The sequence below is a fragment of the Bidens hawaiensis genome, unplaced genomic scaffold, assembly GCF_021521415.1.
Source record: "Bidens hawaiensis isolate Kalapana, Puna unplaced genomic scaffold, B.hawaiensis_p1.1 tig00069042_1, whole genome shotgun sequence".
Lineage (NCBI taxonomy): Eukaryota > Viridiplantae > Streptophyta > Magnoliopsida > Asterales > Asteraceae > Bidens > Bidens hawaiensis.
Window position 1 is genome coordinate 1 of NW_027502188.1, and position 13,240 is coordinate 13,240.

The following is a 13,240-nucleotide window of genomic DNA, read 5'->3' on the forward strand; positions in this document are numbered from 1 at the left end:
GTTGCAAACACATGTCATAGTTCAGTTTGACCATCTAGCACGATATACCTTTCTACTAGAGATGAGATCATTATTGAACCGGTATGATACTGAATAAATACCAATACTGAAAATGAGTAAATCATTTACCGAAAATGTAATTTAATTGCTTCTTTTCCTTGTTTTTTTTCCTTATATATGAATTGTGGGTCAGGCTGTAAGACCCTTAAAAATTAACCTTAAATAGATAGAAATATACAACTATTATTTATTTATTTATTTATTTATACCTGCCATCATAACTGACAGCAACTTAACAACGTTTAACATCCAAAAATAAAGTATTAAGCTTAACAAAATGCGAAAACAATGAAGACGATTCTTGTGTTCCGTTCGCATCACGACTTGATCTTCTTCCGGAATCATAAGCTTTTAGTTAGCACCATAAAAACATTTAGTAACTTATTATATAAACGAGTCGTTGACTCCGAAGTGTGAAACGGTAAAATCATTGTAAGGCCACGTTACCGGTAGCCCTACTTTAGTGTTGGATTTACTCATAAACACAGTTCTAAATATCAGAGTTAATTAAAACTTTCGCAAAAATAATAGACTTCAACCAATATATTACATATCCATCAATCTTGTCTTTAACGAACATTCAAATCATTTAAACTTAAAGCATTGTCTTTTAAAAACATCATAACATAACACTTCATTGAGATTCCAGTGTCTTCAAATCTATGCCATGTGCTTCCCCTCAAGCAAGTTGCCTCATTCTACTCACCTGCGTGCATACTAAAAGTCAGCTACGCTGAGTGAGTTCTAGTTAATTAGGCGATATACAATACATTCACATACTAGCATATGCACCCAGAGGTACATACCTTCATATTTTCTTACACACTTACTTACACACGTACTTTCATTCTTTCTTTCGTACTTACATACATACTTTCATTCATACATATACGTTTTAAAGAGCATTCCGCCTTATAACCTTCACCGATATTATTAGGGTCGGTTCCCTACGTTCGCCGATATTATTAGGGTCGGTTCCCTTCATTCGCCGATACTATCAGGGTCGGTTCCCTTCATTCGCCGATATTATTAGGGTCGGTTCCCTACATTCGTACTACTATAATATACATGTCTCTTACATACCTTCCTTGACAATAGGTGCAATCTCCGAAGAGCGTTCACGTACCATCAACATATCATACATACATTATTCATACATCATATATATTCATACATCACACATACCAATCATACCTTTAACTACCACTTGGGCACGTGAATTATCCGAAGATCGTTCACACACCGTCAAGCAATCATCATACATAAATCATACAAGGCATACACTTATCACCTAAGGTAAGTGTATTAACTATCACATCGACTATGCACACAGCCCCGAAAACATAACAAGGAAGTGGGGCTAGAAACTCACCTCAACGCGGTTGCGTTCACCGTTTACGGTTATTCCGCTCTTTAGCTGTGCACGACTAACTGTATAACAGCTACGCGTATTAATTACTATCACTATCCATATCGCATTTCTAGTCTAATTATAATCCTCAACGAACGGGGGTCCTGGGGGCAGCGCCTCCTGGCAGCGGGGTCTAGGGGCGGCAGCCCCTAGCAGGGTCCAAGGGGCAGAGCCTCTGGCTGGGGTCGAGCTGCCAGGTCAGTTTGGAAAAATTTTATTTCTATTAACCGTCTTATCACATTTTCCATTAACATTTTAAATCATTAATTAATTTACTAACTTAAAAGTTCAAGGATTAATGTGTAACTATATCATTCTTTTATAGGCCATGGACTGTTCTGTCATTCTTCCAAACATCCAGTTCGTTATTCTGTTCTTAACGAATGGGGATTCTTAACGAATTAGCCCCCATAACGAACTGACTATTGTAGCGAATTAACCCATTTAGAGAACTGATCTGCATAACGAATTGACCTCTAAGACGAACTGATCTGGTCAACGAATGGGGTTCACTCGTCCCTCTCTTAACGAATGGCCTTAACGAATGAGCTAGTCTGTCCTTATTTCCTTAACGAACTACATGCTAGTTCGCTATTTTTCCGCTAACGAATTAGGGTTAGGTCAGAGAATGTCAGAAACATTCTCTGACACCTTAACCTCGTACATAGCTTTTCCGGCGCCGCCATTGCCAGAATACCGCAAAACTCATAGGAAAAACGTATTTTCACCGTTTTACACCGTTTTTCATCGTTTTTCGTCCCGTTCGACCCATATATGAGCTAGGGTGACCCCTAAGCTCATCTTAGGTTCGGTTTATACCCGATTCCACCCGAATCTCGTGACTTTAACGATGTAACGGTGTCGGCTCATCATTTTGTGATTATATCTAACGGGTTTAAGCTCATACAATATCATACTATCATACCTTGGATCGGGATCGGTTCTTATTCTATGTTTCGGCTAGAGAGAGACTAAAGAGGGAGAGAGAGAGAGAGAGAGAGCTTAAGTGTGTGTTTTGGTGGTGTATGGAATATGTGTGAAATGAGAAATAAATGGGTAATTAAGGTTTATATAATTATGGATCATGGGCTTAGCCCATGGTCTTTCCTCTTTTCCTCTAACCCAAGTCCATAACCCAATTCCATTTAACCCGACACTAGCCCGACTCATAATAACTCATACTTTCGTTTATTAACCGAAACTAGAAAACGGGATGTTACAATCATAAAACTTGTCCGTCGCGTAGCGCGACGGATTTTGGAACCAAACTGTTGCATGGAATGACGGCTGATGAGTTGACTTGGGTTAGTTGGCCATCTCCCTCGCACTGGAGGTTCCTATTGTTGCACTCTGCTAAAGTTAGCAGGTGTCTAGATCTGCACCCCACTTATATTAGCAGGTGTTCAGTTTTACACTCTTTTCATATTAGAAGGTATCCAGTTTTACACCCCTCTTATATAGCAGGTGTCCAGGTTTTACGCCCTCTTGTATTAGCAAGTTCTTGTTTTCTTTCCTTTCATAATTCTGGTTTCTAACCCGAATTATTTGGCCCTTTAAGGGTATTTCTGTCATTAGTGTATTCTATTCACTTCAAGTAAAAAACAATATTAGCAGGTGTCCAGATTTGCACCCCCTTTAATATTAGTAAATTCTTGTTTTTTCATATTTTTAATTCTGGTTTCTAACCCGAATTGTTTGGTTCGTTAAGGGTATTTCTGTCATTAATATATTCTATTTGTTTCAAGTAAAAACTTCTCTAATATTAGTAAGTTCTTGTATTATTTTCATTCTTGATTCTGGTTTCTAACCCGACTTATTTGGCCCATTAAGGGTATTTCTGTCATTAATATATATTTTATTTACTTCAAGTAAAAACTTTTATTTTCATCCAAGCATAAACTACTTTATGGTTGGTATATAATCACACCTTGACCTCTACGACGCCATAGTCGTTTATACCTTGGTTTCATTGTCAATGTCAGTTTAGGGCCATATAGACCATAGACGACCCGTTCGATTCATTCTTGTGATATCCATCACTTGTGAATAAATCCAACGTCATAATTTAATTTCTCCATGGTCTTACATGTTTCATATACTTAGGACGTCACCTTCATCTTTATGACTTCATAAGCCATATACACGTCGGTTTTGACAAGTTTTTTATTTAAATATTTAAAAACTTAATTTTTTTTGTTATTCAAACCACTAATCACACTTCTTCCAATCATTATTTCAAGATACCTAAATCGATATAATTTTGTAACATAATAAAACGCAACATCTAGTTACATACCTTAAAGCTCCCTTTTTGTTTCGCATCCCGTCTGGTTCGATCTTCCGGATTGCCACTCGAGTTGCTTATAAATTACAACCTGGTTACTCATGATGATACTTTTCTTTTTATATCCTATGTATTAACATATGCCAACATTATCCAAAGTGTTCATATCAACCTCCTTATGGCACGTTGGACATCATATTTCTCATTCAATCATTTAATCAAACACCTTGTAGGCATGATTTCTAAGTTGTACATTTAGTTAAATTTCATAACTTTCTACCACTTCATATAATCCTAGTTTTATTCAATTCTCACAAACAATAAATAACAATCAATTTATATGTAAAATCCAATCAAATCAAAGCTAATACACCACCTATTGTTCATGAAATTGGGGTTCTTCACCATATGCTTAAAACCCTCTTCATATGTAAGGCCCTGTTACCGGTAACCCTACTTTCGTGTTGGATTTACTCATAAACACAGTTCTAAATATCAGAGTTAATTAAAACATTTACGCGGAATATAAAACTTTCATAAAACATTACAATATTTCATAACTTGTCTCAAAACGTCCTTTGTCTTTCACATTAAAACATTAAAATTAAAACATCGTAAGTCTTCAGATGCCAGGCTCTTATTCTTCTGCCATGTGTCCCCGCTCAAGCCAGCTGTCTCATCCTACTCACCTACGTGCATACTAAAAGTCAGCTACGCTGAGTGAGTTCTAGTTAATCACATAATCATACAATACATTCTTTACATTTCATACTTAACCTCCTAACTTTCTTTCATACACACTTAAGTGCTTTTACTTTCATTTTTACCTTCATACTTTCTTTACATACATAATCATACGTTTTAAAGAGCCTTTCGCCCTATAACCTCGCAGATATTATAAGGGTCTGGTCCCTAGTTTTCGAATATTAGAAGGGTTCGATTCCCTAACATCACAGATATTATAAGGGTCTGGTCCCTACCATCACAGATATTATAAGGGTCTGGTCCCTAGTTTCGAATATTAGTAGGGTTCGATTCCCTCTTCGTTACCATACATTATACCCCGAGTATTTTTAGGGCTCGGAACCCTTTTCGTAACCATACAACCATACATCATACCTCGAGTATTATTAGGGCTCGGTACCCTTTTCGTAACCATACAACCATACATCATTATTTCCTTCTTTTATTATCTCTATCACGTTCATACGCATAAGCATTCATATTGTTGGTGCATAGATGTCAGTAGTTCATATGTCTAATGTCTGTAATCGAGTCTGTAATATTGTTTGTGTATTTGTTTGAACAAGCGAAGTTGTTGACAAGTTCGGTTAGGCGAACTTGTTAACCAAGCGAAGTTGTTGACAAGTTATAGATGCGAAGTTGTTGACAAGTTCACAGGTATTTATATAGTGTACGGCTTACTGTTTACGTGTTAGAGTTTTAGTCGATCGAGTAGTTCAGTTTACGTGTAATTCAGTGAGTCAAGTGACGTGAGGTCGAGAGGCTGTAAGTAACACGGTTCGAGTTATTAACATAACGTGTGTTTGTTTGTATCGTGTTCATGTGTTTGTGTGATTATATTCTACGTCCGTAACGATCTACACAGGGATTCCGCACCTGTGTATATCAGGATATCTCGTGTGATCCGTCCAGGGAACCTACAATTGGTATCAGAGCTTTTGCTCGATTGTGTGGTTCGGGATATTCACGCGGGTGTAGAATTCGTTCCATTTCGGGTATTCTCGGGACGAGTTTGTGGTGTTTTTGCTCATTCTAGCCTCCTACCAGTGTGTTTAAGCCTTTAAAACCGTCAGAAACGTCGTTAAAATCCGTTTTTCAGATCTGCAGAAAGTTTAAGTTCGTCAGGAGAAGTTGCTGTTCATCAGGCGAAGTTGCCGTCAGGATACGTAGGGTTTCAGCGAAGATATAAGGAGAAGCGAAGTTATTCACAACTTCGCCTACCTCCTCAATTTCGCCTAACTCAGCGAAGTTCTCATCAAGTTCGCCTAGTTCAGCGAAGTTCTCTTCAAGTTCGCTTACTTTCTAAGTTCGCTTACCCTAAGCGAAGTTATTCTTAACTTCGCCCAGTCACGCGAATTTAAGAAGAATCCAGCGAAGTTAATACTTAAGCGAAGTTATCCTTAACTTCGCCTACAGTACTGTTCCGAGGAAAATTTTTTTAATTTCGCCTACTCAGAATTTTTCGGGTTTCTTAGTCTTCAAGAAGGATGTCGTCGATCAACATTTCGGAGCTTGTCAAGATGGAAGTTGAAGCGGGGTCAGCTACAAAGGCCCCAAGGTTGCTGAAGGGAACCGATTTTGTCGCGTGGAAGGATCGGTTCATACAATACGTTAAGTACCAGGATGCGAAAATGTGGGTATGCATCCAAGATGGATATATTCCACCAATCATGGAGTATGAGGGTCGAGACCAAATCAAGAAATACAGTAAAATGGAAGAGGAGGAGAAGAAGATGTATGAAGCCGAAAGCAAGGCTCATGCTGCAATCACAATGGCTCTTCCACAGGAGATCCTCCATACATTCAGAAAGTATACATCAGCTAGAGAGCTTTGGGAAGCTCTTGAGAGCAGATTTGAAGGAAATGTAGGTATTCGGGCTTCAAAGATAAAGTTGCTCAAGACTCAATTTTCAGTCTTTAAGTACTTAAAGAACGAATCTCTGGATGACATTATCACTCGATATTATCATCTAATGACTGAATTGAGTAACTACTCCATTTCATACCGTGAAGAAGAGATTGTGGAAAAACTTCTCGATGCTCTCCCACCAAAATGGGAGATGTATACTGTACTGATGAGGGAAGACAAGGACTTCCCTACTTATGATCTTGAAACCGCTGTTAACAAGCTCAGAACTTTTGAGCTTAATATGGTAAGAAAAGAAACATCTATGGATCAGGTTCAAGATCCAGGCATGTACGGTGCTAAAGTAAACTCCAATACAAGTTCAAAGACTGATTCTGCCGCCTACTACTCGAAGGGTGAGTCGGATGTTTGCTTTGTTGCGGGTGGATCAAGTGGTACTCAACAGACAACAAGCAAGAGTAGTGGATCTTCAAGTTCCTCAAGCAATAATTACTCTAAGATGCCAATGAGCGTCAAATCTGCTGAAGAGCAGTTTGGCCTCTATGCTTCATTTATTGCTTCATATGAAAACTATATTCAAGGAAAGGTGGTTGATCCAGCGATGCTAGATGAAGACTATGACCAGATCGATGCTGATGATCTGGAGGAAATGGATTTACAATGGCAGATGGCCATGATAGTGAGGAGAGTGAAGAAGTTTATGAGAAAGACGGGGAGAAAGTTTGTTGGTGGCAGGCCAGGGTTCGACAAGTCTAAGGTGAGGTGCTATAACTGTCAACAAAACGGGCACTTTGCAAAGATTGCAGAAACGAGCGAGTTGAACGTGGTCAGGGCCGGTCTGCACAGCACACTGGGAGTACTAAAGAAGTCAATGCCATGCTGTCCAGAGAAGCAGGTGAATACAACTGGAACCTGCATTCAAATGAAACTAGTGAGCAGGAAAATATGGCTAAGGTTGAGAATGAAGATTGTGAGAAGATTAACGGAGAAGAGAAAGCTACTGGTAAGGAAAAAAGCTTTCATGGCAGATAACAATGATCAAATCTCCGAGGTAAGTTCTAAATCTTTTTGTACTAAATGTGAGAATTTGTCTGAGCAACTTGCTACCATAACTGATCAGTATGTTCGTTTAGATGCTGAATTTAAAACTCTTAAAGAAGATCATCACTTTATGAAAGCAAGAGAAAACAGTTACAAAGTTAAAATAAAAGCATGTGAAAAAGATGTTAAAAGCTTAAAAACAAAACTTGCTGAAAAAATTGAAGTAATTGATCTAAGTTATGAGGTTTTAGAAGAAAAGACTAAACTGATTGCTGAACGAGAAAAGCAGATTGCTGACCACCAGGTGAAAGTGGTGGAACTGAACCGAAAACTTGAACAGTTCAGAAATTCCTCAGCTATTCTTGATCACCTTGTTAGTGATCAAGGTACCTCTGCGAAGAGGGGAGGAATTGGTTATCACGAGGTTCCACCACCTTATAACCACAATTACACTTTTAACCCTAGTGTTCAGAAATCTGTTGATTTTGAAGTTCCTCAGACAGTTCCAATCAAGGTTACGAGTAAAGAACCAAGTGTTAGTAGTGGCGAAACGAGTTCGCCTGTTTCAAGTGAGAAAATTTCTGTTACGAGTCCAGTCTCATCGGATTCGGATAAGTTGTCCGAATCAGGTAAGACAAAAGAGAAGGTAGTGCTACCCACTGGTGGAGAAAAAGATAAAACTTCTAAAAAGAATACTCCACTCAACCCGTACGTCCCACCTTATGTGAGACGAACGGCCGGTAACACAGCCTCTACATCCAAAACAACATTTGAAAAGAAAATGGAGTATAGGTGTTGTTTTAGGTGTAATAAGTTAGGACATCTTGTTGCAGATTGTCCTCTGACGCCGAAATTCAGAGGCGTGAGGCCTATTAAAACTGAGCATAAGTCTAATGGTAATTTTAATACTGTTAAAAATGAAAACCCTTCAAAGTTCCGAAATGTAACTAATTCAGGTTTTCACAGAAACAAACCTCAGTTTAACAATGCTAATAACCAAACCACAAGATATAATACTTTCAATGTTCATAGGTTTGGAAGGCCTCACACTCAATTTCCAAGGAGATTTCCTAATAGGACTGACAGGAATTATCCAGATGCTAACTTTGGAAAGCAGAAGTACGGGATGTATAGATCCAAGACCAATTGGTCTTGGGTCCCTAGATTCTAATCCGTTGCTTTATTGTGCAGGAACAGTTGAACAGGCTGCCCACAGTCTTTGGATTGTAGATAGCGGCTGTTCCCGGCACATGACGGGTAACAAATATTTGTTACACGACTTAAAACCTGTTCAGGGAGCGAGAGTTAGCTTTGCTGGTGAAAGTGGAGGAAGAATTACTGGAAAAGGAACGGTGTCCAATGGGAAAATGACACTTGAGAATGTGAATTTTGTAGAAGAGCTGAAGCACAATCTGCTGAGTGTGTCGCAGATTTGTGATAAGGAGTATACTGTTCATTTCACGAAGAATGAGGCGATCGTGTTGAAGCCTGGTTTTCAGATACCAGACGAGTGGATAGTGATGACAGCTCCACGTGATACAAATACTTATGTGATGGATATGAGGTCTACTGAAATGGCCACGGGAGAATCATGTTTAATGACGAAAGCAAGCGAATTATAATCCGAACTATGGCACAGGAGAATGGGGCACATTCATCTTCGGAAGATGAACCACATTGTCAGGAATGGGCTTGTGATGGGCGTTCCCTTGAAAAGTTTTAACTTTGAAGACAAATGTATTGCATGCAAGAAGGGAAAGCAACACAAGAAATCCCATCTCACCAAGAAGGTCAACTCTATTGCTAGTACTCTAGAACTGCTTCACATGGATCTCTTCGGTCCAGTGAATGTAAAAAGTCTAGGAGGTACTTCTTACTGCTTGGTGATCACTGATGACTACTCGCGATATTCGTGGGTATATTTTCTGAAATCGAAAGATGAGACGGCTCAAATGGTGAAGAATTTGATTACCAAAGTTGAGAACGTCATGAGTAAAACTGTTAAGTTCATCAGAAGTGACAATGGGACGGAGTTCAAGAATTTTAAAATGGAGATTTTCTGTCTTCAGAAAGGAATTGAAGATCAATACAGCGCTCCGTATACTCCGCAACAGAATGGAGTGGCTGAAAGGAAGAACCGAACTTTAATTGAAGGAGCCAGAACTATGCTGGCAGATTCGAAGCTTCCTGTGATGTTCTGGGCTGAAGCAGTTGCTACAGCCTGCTATGTTCTGAATAGAGTGTTAACCGTTAAGAGACTTGGTAAAACATGTTACGAGCTTATGCATGGAAGGAAGCCCAACTTGAGTGGTCTTGAACCATTCGGGTCTCCTTGTTCGATCTTGAAGACAAACTCTAAATTTGGCGAAGTAGCCGATGAAGGAATATTAGTCGGTTATGTTGTTGGTACTCCCAACAGACGTGTCTTCAATACTTCGACTTGCAAGGTGGAGGTGGTGTGTAACACCGACATCACAAGTTACCAACCGCCAAAACCTAGCAATGGACCTGCTGAGCTTTTCGACTATGTTAAGCTTTTTAAGTCGTTTAACGTACCGGATTTGGAGATTTCTGAAGAAGAAGAAAGAGCTGCGACGAAGATGATACTTGATGAGGAAGAAAATCTATTGCAAAGACAGCTGATTAATAAATGTCAACCTTCCTCATCAAACACTATCGGTACCCCTGCTGCCTCAACTGAAGAAGAATTTATCAATCCATTTCACTCTCAGCATGAAACAACCATTGATGAGATCTCTTCTAATTTGGAAGATAATTTGCATGTCGGTTCTGTTCCGACCACGAGAATTCATAAAGATCACCCTTTGGATAATGTGATTGGTGATGTGTCCTCAGGTGTACAAACGAGAAGTAGCTTGAATGAACATACCTGTGTTTTTACAAGCATTAAGGAGACAGGAATAATCAATGAATGCCTGTATACCTGCTTTATAAGCCAGATTGAACCGAAGAATTATCGAATGGCTTTAAAGGACAGCTCGTGGGTCGAAGCCATGCAAGAAGAGTTGGCTCAATTCGAGAAGATGGAAGTTTGGACTTTGGTTGAAAAACCAAAGAATGTGCATGCGATAGGCACAAAATGGGTGTTTAAGTGCAAGAGAGATGATAAAGGGATTATTATAAGAAACAAGGCGAGGCTGGTCGTTAAAGGTTTTAATCAACAAGAGGGGATTGATTATAACGAAGTGTTCGCTCCTGTCGCCAGGTTGGAAGCCATAAGATTGTTTTTGGCGTTTGCTGCTCATGAAAAGATGAAGGTGTTTCAGCTAGATGTGAAGAGTGCGTTTTTGAATGGGAAAGTTGATGAGGTTGTGTATGTTGAGCAACCTCCGGGTTTTCCTGACCCATACTATCTAGATCACGTGTACAGGTTGAGCAAGGCGTTGTATGGATTACATCAGGCACCTCGTGCCTGGTATGCAACTTTATCGGATTACTTGTTCGAGAATGGTTTTGAAAGAGGGAAAATTGATAGCACGTTGTTCTTCAAAAGAGATGGAAGCGACTTCCTGCTGGTACAAGTCTACGTGGATGACATTATATTTGCTGCATCAAAAGTCTCCATGTGTCAGGAGTTTGAAGCCGTCATGAAGAAAAGGTTTGAAATGAGTGCTATGGGTGAACTAACTTTCTTTCTAGGATTGCAGGTTGATCAGAGGAAGGACGGGATGTTCATTCATCAGACGAAGTATGTTCATGATGTGCTCAAGCGCTTCAAGATGGAGGACAGTTCTCCATATGATACTCCAATCTGCGTCAATCACAAATTGGGTGCTGAAGTAGACGGTGATGCAGATGTGGACCCAACTCAATATCGGGCAATAATAGGTTCTTTAATGTACTTAACTGCGTCTAGGCCTGATATAATGTTTGCTGTTTGTCTTTGTGCACGTTTTCAGGCAAATCCAAAAGAATCTCATTTGAAAGGTGCAAAGAGGATACTGAGGTATCTCAAGGGCAAGCCGAAGCTGGGGTTGTGGTACCCGAGAGGAGGAGACTTGGAGCTGGTCGCTTACACAGACTCTGATTATGGAGGGTGCAATCAGAGTCGGAAGTCAACAACTGGAGGATGTCAGTTTCTTGGTGGCAGATTGGTGTCGTGGCAATGCAAGAAGCAGACTTCAGTCGCAATTTCAACCTGTGAGGCAGAATACATGGCATCATCCAACTGCTGCTCTCAGGTTCTTTGGATTCAGCAACAGTTGCGCGACTATGGTCTGAATTTCTTACTTACTCCTATTTGCATTGATAACACAGCTGCTATCTCAGTAACTAACAATCCCGTGAAACATAGTAAAACTAAACACATTGACATACGTCATCATTTCATACGGGATTGTGCTGAGAAGAAACTGATAATTCTTGAAAAGGTGGATACGCTTGATAATTTCGCTGATTTATACACTAAAGCGTTTGACAAATCCAGATTTCAAAACCTTATTGAACTGAATGGGATGATCAATCCCGAGTAACCATGCTTTTCTTGTAATATTTAAAAAAAAAAAAAAAAAAAAAACGTCACTAATCGCTTAAAAAATATGTCGGTTACATTAGTTTGAAGGACATGTCTTCGGATATGTTTTGGTCCTCATTTTCTACTTGTAGATTTTGAGGATAGCCATTAACCAGATTACTGATAGTGACCGGGGCGGTTTATGATGAGTTTTTCGTTCTTTCGCTTAAAATTAGTCGATCATACTTAGTTAGAAGGACACATACTAGTATGTGGTCGGTCCAGCTGATCCATTGGATCTTCGGGATAGCCGTTTACCTGAAGACTTTGTTTTGGTCGGGGCGATTAATGTTAAAATTTTGAAAGAAAAAAAGGGAAATGAAATTATTTTTCAAGTCTGTTACTTCGTAAGAAGTTCGTTAGCTATGTTTAACAGAAAATTGATCCAACCTTGGAAAATGATAGATATACTAACTTTGTGTGCTTAACTAGTGAAGTTATTAGGCTTAAAAGGCTTTAGGACAGCCATTGTATGTCATGGTAACTTTTAATGGTGCGTAAAAGTAGATGTGATACAAACTAATTTTACTTGATTTTACGTGGAAACTCCTTAAGAGTTTTGCGTGTCTTCATATATATCTTTCCGAATGATAGGCAGAAAAGCGATTACCCGGTCATACACGAGCCCATGTGTGTTCTGATTCCCGTGAAGATAGCGTCTCAAGATACTGCAGTGATCCAGATTCGGGACTTGCAGTTAATTTCTACTTTGAAGTCTATGTTTATTTAAAAAAAAAATAAAAATAAAAAAAATAAAAATAATAATTTTTGGAGTTATTGAAACATATTAGAGATGACAAAATCAAGACTTCTCAATCTTAGAGTAAGAAGAAGAACGGGAAACAGATGAAGAGTACTTACAACTTAATCAGACACTATGGGTCGAAGTCAATTCGGGGTGACTTGGGGAAAGCCAAATACGCTTTGAGGATAGATAAGAGGCATCAATATTTCTGAGTTGTTGCCCACTTAAATTTTAAGGCTTAATTGAATATAACTCGTATCATAGAAACGATGAAAACCACTTTAAGTTATACCTGCTTACAACCTGTCTCTATATGTCATAATACAGCTAAACACGGATCTATGTGACAGTCACATACTTAGTATAAGTCCTGTTCGGATCTTTTCTAAAACGTAGCAGTCCCTATCGAGACTGAAATTTGATCCCTTATACTTTAAATTTTTTAAGTTTTTGTACTTAGATAGTTTTATGATTTTTTAACTGGTTACTTAGAATTGATCATGTCATTTATTTCTTAAAAGAAAGTTTTATAACTTAATTGGAAAAATGTTCAA